Genomic DNA, 10,769 nt, shown 5'->3' on the forward strand with positions numbered 1-10,769 from the left:
CCCTCCAACTGGTAATTACTAGTAGGAACCTCGTCTATTATCCCTGAGCTTCGACTTCTCCCACATGCTGACCTCTGACATCTACTAAGGAAATGACCTTGATAGCAGCATTTTCAGCAGTTAAATGCAACAACAAAACATTATTTAAAAAAAGCAATCTATTAATATGGTTTTTGAACCCTATAATTAGTTTACAAGCATGATAGCTGTGCGTTTAGTTTATGGTTGACGCAGCTTGTTGGTCATTAGCCAATCTGTGTTTCTCAATGAGTTCAGAGCATGCATTGAATGCAGCCAACTGGTATTTACGGCTTCACAACTGGTAATTACCACCTTCTCACTTGGTTATGAACACAGCATATGAATAGGGTTAACCTTTGACCTTGTCACTGACCTTCGTAGCCCATGGAGCGGGCGGTCATGGTGGTGGTCATGCTCTTTCTCTCCGTGGGGGTGGGGGAGAAGCTGACAGCAGAGGATGCAGACCCCTGTGCCCCGCCCCTCTTCACGCCTCCTGAACCTGCCCCTGCCGAGGAGCTGTAGTTGGACCTGGTAACCGTGGAAACGGTCGCAGAGCCCAAGCCGCCGGCCGACATTTTGGCACTAGAAGAACCCCCTCCCCCGATTCCGGTACCAGAACTAGAGGCAAAACCAGAACTAGAACCAGAACTGGAACCAGTGACAAAACTGCCTCCTCCTGCCCCTGCTCCTTTGGAACGAGAGACAAAACCAGAACTGGAACCACCAGTAAGGGAACCAGTGAAAAAAATGGAACTGGAGCTTGACATAAAACCCCCTCCCGAAATGGAGAGGGAGCCGCTGGTTTTGCTAGCCCCAAACGATGCCCCAGAGGCCCCCAAAGCACCGTAGGATAAAGAGGGGGACTCTATAGTGGTAATGGTGGTTGATTTGCTAACGGATCTCCCTCCGTACCCAGACTTAGCTCCACCCCCAGACCCGGCTGAAGCAGAGGAGGATACTAGCACTGAGCTACTCCCTCCTGTGATGGCCTGTGATGGCTGGTTAGACTCTCCTCCTCCAATAGACAGCAGCCCACTCCTCGAAGAGAGACCACCTGAGGCTGGAGGGGGAAAGGAGAAAAATAATGATTAGAACTTATACAGAGTGGAGAGAGAGTGAGTCTTATTCAGTACATTTAGTTATTGTTTGCTTTTCTAAAGTCTACAAACTTTGCCAGCAGGCATGCCAGCTAAGATAGTTATACAAGCTAGCTACTCTAACTTGAAATTGCTTCATGGTAGCTAGTTACGAGGTTGGGAAATTGGGAACCTATCTGAGCTAGCTGAAGCCAACTTCTTAAAATTGCCAAGTGGCTAGTGGTATTAAAGAGAATAAACAAACAATCACCAAAAAAGTATACATATTTTTTTTAATGTAGGACAAATCTCAGGGGGCACTTGCCCCTGTGCCCCTTATGGGCATGACGCCTCTGAATGTAGCTTAGCTGTCTATATATCTATTGAATCCTATAAGTAATGGAATTATATATCAGTTACCATAGGAGTTCTATAGGAGCATCTAAGCTCTTTCGTTGGAATAGTTTAGGCTGTGATTGACAGTACAAGAAAAACGGTCTTTTACAGGATTCGGACTGTCTTCCAAATGAGCAGGTGTTACAAAAACTGGCACACTGTGCCAAAAAGAAGAAAAATGACATCTAGATTTTTTTTTTATGTAGACCTTTTCCACTGGCTTTCTGTCTGAGCATGTCTTTAACATGTTATTGCATAGCTACTGCTGCTGCTACCACTGCTCTGAGAGATGACCTTCCTCTCCACAACGGAAACTCCACTTGAACTGCTCGAGGACACGCTCTTCTGGTTGGAGACGATAGAGTTAGTGATTCCCTCTTGTGGAGAAATGAGGTACTGTCAAAGACCAATTGCTGAGGACTTGGGTCCTGTTCAATGATGGAAAAAGTACCCAAAGGTCATACTTGAGTAAAAGTAAAGATACCTTAATAGAAAATGAATCAAGTAAAAGTGAACGTCACCCAGTAAAATACTACTTGAGTAAATTTCTGAATGTATTTGATTTTAGATATACTTAAGTATCAAAAGTGAAAATATAAATAATTTAAAATTCATTTTATTAAGCCAGCCAGACATCACCATTTTCTCAGGGATGTTATCTTGATAAGGGTGTGAATTAAAAAAAAATGTCCTGTCTTGCTGAGCATTAAAAATGTAACAAATACTTTTGGGTTTCAGGTAAAATGTATGGAGTAGAAAGTAAATGATTTTCTTTAGGAATGTAAAAGTAAATGTAGTTGTCAGGATTTGGCCAGGGTTGTTCCGGGTTTTGGTCAGTAGATGTCCCCATTGTGCTTTTTGTCCCTATGTTTTTCCCTTGATCCCCATTATTATTTGCACCTGTGTCTCGTTTTCCCCTGATTGTATTTAAACCCTTTGTTTCCCTCAGTTCTGTGCTCTGTGTTTGTATGTTAGCACCCTGCCCTAGTGTTCTGTGTGCTCTTGTCGATTCCGGGTGAAGTTCTTGTGGTATTCTGTTTTTTGTTTTTGTTTATTTTTGGTGAGTTTCTTTTGAGGTCTTTTTGTGTTTTTCCTACCACCTTTTGGATTTGCCATTTTTTGTATTTTAGGATTTTTTTCTTTATTAAATACACCGTCTTAAGTACTGCTGTGTCTGCCTCATCTTCTGGGTTCTGCTGTCTATTCGTGGCTCAGTTGGTTAAGTGACTGTTTCTCACTCCGGAGACCCAGGTTCGAAACCGGGTCCTGACAGTAGTCAAACATATAAACAGTAAAGTAAAGTACATATACCCCCCAAAACTTAAGTAGTACTTTCAAGTATTTTTACTTAAGTACTTTACACCATTGGTCCTGTTTGAATACTTTAGAAATGTATCCTCCTTTTTTTCTCCTTGAGGTAAGCACAGATCTATGAGTGATTGAATAGGTGCAAGCATGATTACCACCCATTTATTTCACCATTCTAACCATTCAGATCTGTGATTACATCAAGGAAAGTAGGAAGGAAGGATGCATTTCTGAAGTGATCGAACAAGACCCCAGACTGCTGAAAATGATCATGAATAATCTTCACTACCAATAATTATAGTATGAAAATATATATTTTAATGAATTATAGAAACTCAACATTCGGATGGACAGAGGATAAATTCATATTTATGGGATATTATATTCACAGGTACATGTAGTGTGTATAAATTATGAAAACCTTCAGAAAGGACACAACTCACTTGGCGGCAGTGATGTCAACCGGGTTGTTGTGGTTACTGTTTCTTTGACAACTATGAAAAGTTAAGTTAAGTTCACTATACCACTGATACAAGATTTCAGTCATGGCCAAAGGCTCCTGTCTAATAACATAACATGACATAACATGACATAGCATAACATAGCATAACATGACTTAACATGTAATCTGACACAACAGCTTCTCTTGGACGGGTTGTTTCAATAGCATTGGCTGATGGATGTAGCGTGGACAGGTTCTACAGCAGAACCATGGCCATGATTTAGCCTACACTAGAAAGGTTAAAAGGAAGGATAAAACTGTACAAATGTACAAATACACTGGCCACAAACGGATGCTAATGGATTGGAAAATTGGAAAATACTGTGTATAGTATTCTAACGTAAGCTCATCTTCTTATTCAAGAACAAAAATGTAATCCTCTCTCTAACACGTCAGTGTCATTTGCTGTGGATGCTAACATGAACAAGGCCAGACCTGTGTGGATTCCTTATTGGCTGCCTCAATTTTCATGTAGATTTTTTAAAATTGATTACGTGAATCATTTGAACACATACTTGAATACTGAATTCTATGTGAAATTATGATGTTTTATAAATACTGAATAGGCTGCTACTTGAATCACTGTCATTCAGAAATTCATATCAACTATTGAATATGAAATATGACCCCTTGTAAAGTAATTCATGCTTTATAGCTACCCCCACGTGGTACACCACGGTGTCATGTTACATAGTAGATGACCTATGACCTCTAATTAGCATCACCAGGTCACGAGGGCAGCCAATGTCTGCATCCAAAATGGCACCCTATTCCTATAGGCAATCCAGAGCCCTATGGACCCTGGTCAAAAGTAATGCACTATGTAGTGACTATTTACTCTAGAGTGCCAATTCAGACACTTAATACACAAATACTTGAGGCAAATAGGATTACCTATACAAATAGATACAGATGAAATCATTAGTATGTGGTGGTAATTGACTGTCAAACATAGTTCAATTACTTGTTTTTTTGCCCTCAAGAAAAGCGGAGGAAGATGTTGAGGTTGAGAGAAGGAAGTATCAGTTGCCATAGGCTGTGTGTACACGTGTCCCACACCTGTGTATCACCCCTTCAGTTACAGGCTATCTGCAACACTCTCCCTTCCACAGCCACATAGTGGTGAGAGGAGACCTCTTACAGCTGCAGATGTATCTGTTTACATCTTTGATGTATATGAAAAAAACACTGGCATACTAAGCCCTGAATCCATCACAGTCAGTCTTGATATGGTGCGATATAATACTATACTACCTAATTGGCACATTGGATTTGGGATTGCAATTAAATGAGGAAATTATCATTCAGGGTAGGCATAATTACCGGAAGGCATAATTTGGCAACAATTAGGCATAATATCTCAAAGAGCTTAACTATGCAGACAGCAACACAATTATTCCAATCGGCCCTTGAATTTGGAGGGATGAACATGTGAAAGTGTTCCAAAACAATGAATCGGCATTCCTCCCCAAAATGTGTAAGGAACGTGTTATTGTGTCTACACAGGTGAGACATAAACAGGGGATAGATTAGTACTGCCTCTATTTGGATTGTAAAACTATTTGTATTGTAAAAAAATATATATTTAAAAAGCATTATGCCTACCTCCGTTTTCCAAAGATGATCTTCCTCTCCTCTATTTTCACAGAAAATGATTTGATGGCACCAGCGATCCTATGTGCTTCTGCAGTATCTCCAGGTGCGTTATGGATACGGTCCGCGGTGTTCATGCGCTGTATGTGCCTGGCCCGTTTATGTATGAGTATTTTCTGACTCATTGCTTCTACCGTACCAACACGTTGGAACAAAACAGCTGGAACGGTGCTGTAACTTCAGCCGGTGACAGACACTGCGTTTGGATAGGGGGGTGATGCCCAGGGGAAAGAAAAGTAGATGGGTGGATGAAATACTTTGCATGAGTTGGTAAAATATGGAGTGATTTGCGTAATTATTTATGTTTTTCTAAATAAGAGACATAGGCTATTCTAGTCCATTTGGGATCTTTACATTTTCTATAGCAACGAAGTAAATACATTTTTGCCTTGCATGGCCTATTATGCAGTTGAATTTGACCTGGAAGGTCAAAGGTGAAAAGGTGAAAAATACAATTAAAACATACCTAGATAATTCTGAATGTTAACATGGACTGGCTTTGTTTATTTAGGCCTAGTTAAGGCAATGAGTTGTCTAGGCCTATCAGGTTGCAAAGTTGAGAGAGGAAAATAACTTAACTTTAAAAATATTACATAGTCTACTCATAGTCCATGTGCAAAGCCTAGGCTACTATGATGGGGTGTTTTTTTTTAAATAATTAGGTGGGAATCATAAAGTAGCATCAAATTCCACACTGTGTATGCAAATGGCCATTTTTAGGAGGGGGGGGGGGGTGGGCAGTGAATGGTACATAACTTCCTTGCTCGTCATCAGGCTATCTATCATGTAATCACACAAATTTACTAAAGAGAAAGCTTCTGAATAAAAGACACAGGTGAGGGGATATATTTGCATGGAAGAGTTTGTTGGCATGCTTGAATCTTGGAGTGTCAGTGAGGTCTGTTGTTTAAGTGTATTACATCCACATGGTGTTAGGCTCCCACCTGAACCAGGAATGCACTAATGGCCTCTATTTATATCCAGTGTAGCTGAGAAAAACAAGAACTATTTGCACTGTTTTCCCTCCTCAAGCATCGTGATCTTACAGTGATTAGACAAAAATCTATATTTAAAGTTTGGAGTGATTTGAGACTCTACAGTGAAAGGATTTTAATACAACCATGTACACACCCACATGTTGTTTCTTCTAAAGTTGTGGCTGTTGTTATTGGCTGTGCATGGATTACTGACAAAAATGCATTTGTCTTTCCCAAACTGTAAGAAAAATGGCTGAGTGCAAGACATTCATGTCAATACAGCCATTTCCATGATGTTTAAAACCACTAAAGCTGTCTGACTCTGACCCTGTTTCTGCAACCCACTTATCGCTCAAGTTGTTCGATTCTCAGAAGACTAATTTGTTGTTTAGCCAAGTCTTTCCAAGAATTTTGTAAGATTTTGTACTTTTGTACTTTCAACAAGACAGTATCTTTGTCTGAACAAGTCTGAATGAAACATCCTGAGCGAAATGGGGTGTCAAATTCTTTAGTGACAGACAAGCGTCCATTTTGATCATTCAACACTCATGGAGGTCTCTGGACTACAACCATATATACAGTAGCCTAAATCCTTTTTTTTCTACATTCTTTGCAATCCTATCTAGGCATATATGTTATTCCTCTTTATTGACTCTAACAAGAAAAAAATGGTTGGTAGGTTGGTGTAACGATGTACGCTGAGAGTCGGGAAGCAAGTTCAGGGAGTGAATACATTTAGTAAATAAACAAACATGGACAAAACAAGAAACCCGAACAGCGCACCGACATGACACAGACACAGAAACAATAATGCCTGGGGAAAGGAGACATAAATAGGGCAGGTAATCAAAGAAGTGATGGAGTCCAGGTGAGTGTCAATAAGCGCTGGTGCGCGTGAAGATGGTGACAGTTGGGAGTGCACATGACGGTTAGATGGCTGGTGGATTTCTTTTGACCTGTTAGCCTGGTTGGGCTAAACGGAGCTGTCACTTCAGCACCCGTAATATGAAGATTTACTATGTTTTAACTCATAGCCCAGGCCTAGCGTGCATTTAGTGACGGTATTAAAAATCCCAAACGCTTAACCTAAAGGCAAAGAAAAATCAGAATGGCATGTTCGTGTCTAGGCAGGCATGGACTGTGGATCTGTAACCCAAATGGCAGACTATTCCCTACAGGGCACTACTTTTGACCAGGGTTGTGGGGAATATCGGGAATAGGGTGCCATTTGGGATGCATATTCTATGTGCATAGAAGGATAAAAAGAGTATAGATATGTAGTTGAATACTAGTTTTAAACATGGGAGTGGGTGTAACGGTTAGGTCACCCAACAGAAAAAGACATATAGTACATCAATTCTGAGACATGCCACAATGTTTTCAACCGTCTCCCATCATCTCTCTGGTGCTAAGCAGGTGACAGTTATAAGCCCACTCCAAATCTGGGGGCTACTTTCTGTACAGCACTTTGAGATATCAGCTGATGTACGAAGGGCTATATAAATACATTTGATTTGATACTAAGGAGTCCCCAGATTTGGAGTGGGCTTATAACTGTCACCTACTAAGGAGTCCCCAGATTTGGAGTGGGTTTATAACTGTCACCTGCTTAGCACCAGAGAGATGATTGGAGACGGTTGAAAACATTGCGTGAAGTATGGTGCCAACATCACTCAGCGGTATTACTTTGGCTAGCAAAGCTGATCTTCAAACACTGCATTTCCAGCCAGGAAAAATACATTGCTTTGGGCAATCTTATGAATTCCATGGCAATAATCAAATAATGCTTAATGGTGTTGATTTAGTGCATATGCCAAGGTATAAATATATTCCTTCTCAAACAAACAGTGGGTTGTAGCCTATGAATCACATATGTCTATGTTCCCCTGGCTGCTTCTGAAGGCATGTGGTTGTTAACAATGTTTGGGAAAAGCCTGAGAGATAATACATTTTGTACCTACATGTTGCGTGTATCTTATGTAATGCATGTAGCTTTGTGCCTGTAAAGGTTTTCAGAGAAGGATCGGAGGACCAATGCGCAGCATGGTAAGTGTCCATATCGTTCAATAAAACATAAACTGAACACTCAATGAATACAAAACAATAAACAAAACGAAACAGTACCGTGTGGTGAACAAACACGGAAACAAACACCCACCAACAAACAGTGAAACCCAGGCTACCTAAGTATGATTCTCAATCAGAGACAGCTAACGACACCTGCCTCTGATTGAGAACCATACGAGGCCGAAACATAGAAATCCCAAAATCATAGAAAAACAAACATAGATTGACCACCCCAACTCACGCCCTGACCATACTAAATAAAGACAAAACAAAGGAAATAAAGGTCGGAACGTGACAGTGCCAGGTCCTCATCATACTTGTAGTCCTTTTTTAAAAAACAAACAGTAGAATATAATAATTAGTCCTCCGAGAAAGAAATTATTTTCACAAACATTTTTCATGTACTTTGTGGTTCAATATGGTATGTAACTGAATGTGTATGTATGAAGGTAACGTAAGGGGTTACATATTCTGATGACTTCTTTGATGAATCACAGATTTTAATAGTGTCGAATACTATATGCCTTAGGATAGCCTTAGTACTGCTATGAATCTTCTCCCACAATGCACTATGGTTAGTCATTTGGCCTCTGGGTGATGTTGAAACTCAGTCCCACTGAACACCTGTCCTGTACAGTGCCCTAAGTCCTATAGCATTCATTTGACTATATATGTTTTTTTGTTATTTATTTATTTATTTATATGAATCGTCTTTTACCATTCACAAGATAAATATGTGTTTTCAGATTAGGCCTATAGGCTTCTTCTAAACATTTCAAAGTAATGCAGCATTGTGAAGTTCCTTCTCTGTTATGTGGTTGTATGGGTCAAGCCTTACAGAAGTGGACTATAAACTGAAGCAACGCATAGTCTTAGTCCGTTTTTGTTCTGCAGTGCCTCAAGAAAAGACTGACTGGTTAAGTCACACCTTGTAACAAATTGGGTACAAGATCCTGTTAACGGCAATGCACCACAGCCAGGGATTTACGGTTGTGTCAGAGAGTAGTAGCAGGCAGCTTACCTTTGAGATGCTCTAGTATATTACCATGCAGTCATTGTGACATTAGCCTGAATGTTACAACCTCCACAGACACACAACCATGCAAGGGTGAACCTTATAGCATATCCCTGAGGAGCAGGCAGGCCTATCTCTACTAACCGAACTACACTGAGTGGACAAAACATTAGGAACACCTTCCTACCATTGAGTGGCACCCTGTTTTCTACTCAGAACAGGCTCAATTTGTCGGAGCATGGACTCTATAAGGTGTCGAAAGTGTTCCACAGGGATGCTGGTCCATGTTGACTCCAATGCCTCCCACAGTTGTGTCAAGTTGGCTTTATGTCCTTTGGGTGGTGGACCATTCTTCATACACACAGGAAACTGATGAGAGTGAAAAACCCAGCAGCGTTGCAGTTCTTGGTACGAACAGGTGCGAATGGCACCTACTACCATACCCCGTTCAAAGGCACTCAAATATTTTGACTTGCCCATTCACCCTCTGAATGGCACACAAAAGCAATCTCTGTCTCAATTGTCTCAAGACTTTAAAATCCTTATTTAACCTGTCTCCTCCCCTTCATCTACACGGATTGAAGTGGATTTAACAAGTGACATCAATAAGGGATCATAGCTTTCACCTCGATTCAACTATGTCATGGAAAGAGCAGGTGTTCCTAATGCTTTGTACACTCAATGTATAGAGTACTTGTCAAAAGCACCTACTCATCCAAGGCTTTTTCTTTATTTTTACTATTTTCTACATTGTAGAATAATGATGAAGACATAATAACTATGAAATAATACATGTGGAATCATGTAGTAACCAAAAAAGTGTTATTTTGTATTTGAGATTCATTCAAAATGGTCACCCTTTGCCTTGACAGCTTTGCACACTTTTGACATTCTCTCAACCAGCTGCATGAGGGAGTCACCTGGAATGTATTTCAATTAACAGGTGTGCCTTGTTAAAAATTAATTTGTGGAATTTCTTTCCTTCTTAATGCATTTGAGTCAATCAGTTGTGACAAGGTAGGGGTGGTATACAGAAGATAGCCCTATTTGGTAAAAGACCAAGTCCATATTATGGCAAAAACAGCTCAAATAAGCAAAGAGAAATGACAGTCCATCATTACTTTAAGACATAAAGGTCAGTCAATCCGGAAAATTTCAAGAACTTTGAAAGTTTCCTTAAGTGCAGTTGCAAAAACCATCAAGCACTATGATGAAACTGGCAGTTACCTCTGCTGCAGAGTAAAAGTTCATTAGATTTACCTGCCTCAGAAATTGCAGGTAAATTGTGTGGTTCCCACTGTGAAACTGATAAAAGAATTTATAAGGGTAAAGATAAATGATTAAATAATTCTACCCGGAAACTTAACCGTTAGGTATTAGAGGTTTTGCAGCATGGATAATGAGTAATTAAAAAACACAAGTCTGACTAGGTTAGACCGGGAGAGAGAGGAATGTGTGTGTGCCTAAGAAAACACCTAGAACAATTCAACTGTGTTTGGACCGACCCGGCTATAACTCTGAGAAAGAGCGATAGGACAGGGAGTACCCCTCCAGGTTTCCCTTATCTGGGGGAGGGGGGGGGGGGGACTGGAACTGTCAGCTGGTTAGTGATAAACTGTGGAGAGAATTTTGGAGAACAAGATAGCTCTCCTGATGTTAGTGTGCATGTGTGTGCGTAAGTAAGAAGAATGTTATAAAAGGAATGTCTTTGTGTATGAACGGCAGAGCTCTCATGAATAAACTTTGATTTGACT

The sequence above is a fragment of the Oncorhynchus masou genome, chromosome 4 (genome assembly GCF_036934945.1).
Source record: "Oncorhynchus masou masou isolate Uvic2021 chromosome 4, UVic_Omas_1.1, whole genome shotgun sequence".
Lineage (NCBI taxonomy): Eukaryota > Metazoa > Chordata > Actinopteri > Salmoniformes > Salmonidae > Oncorhynchus > Oncorhynchus masou.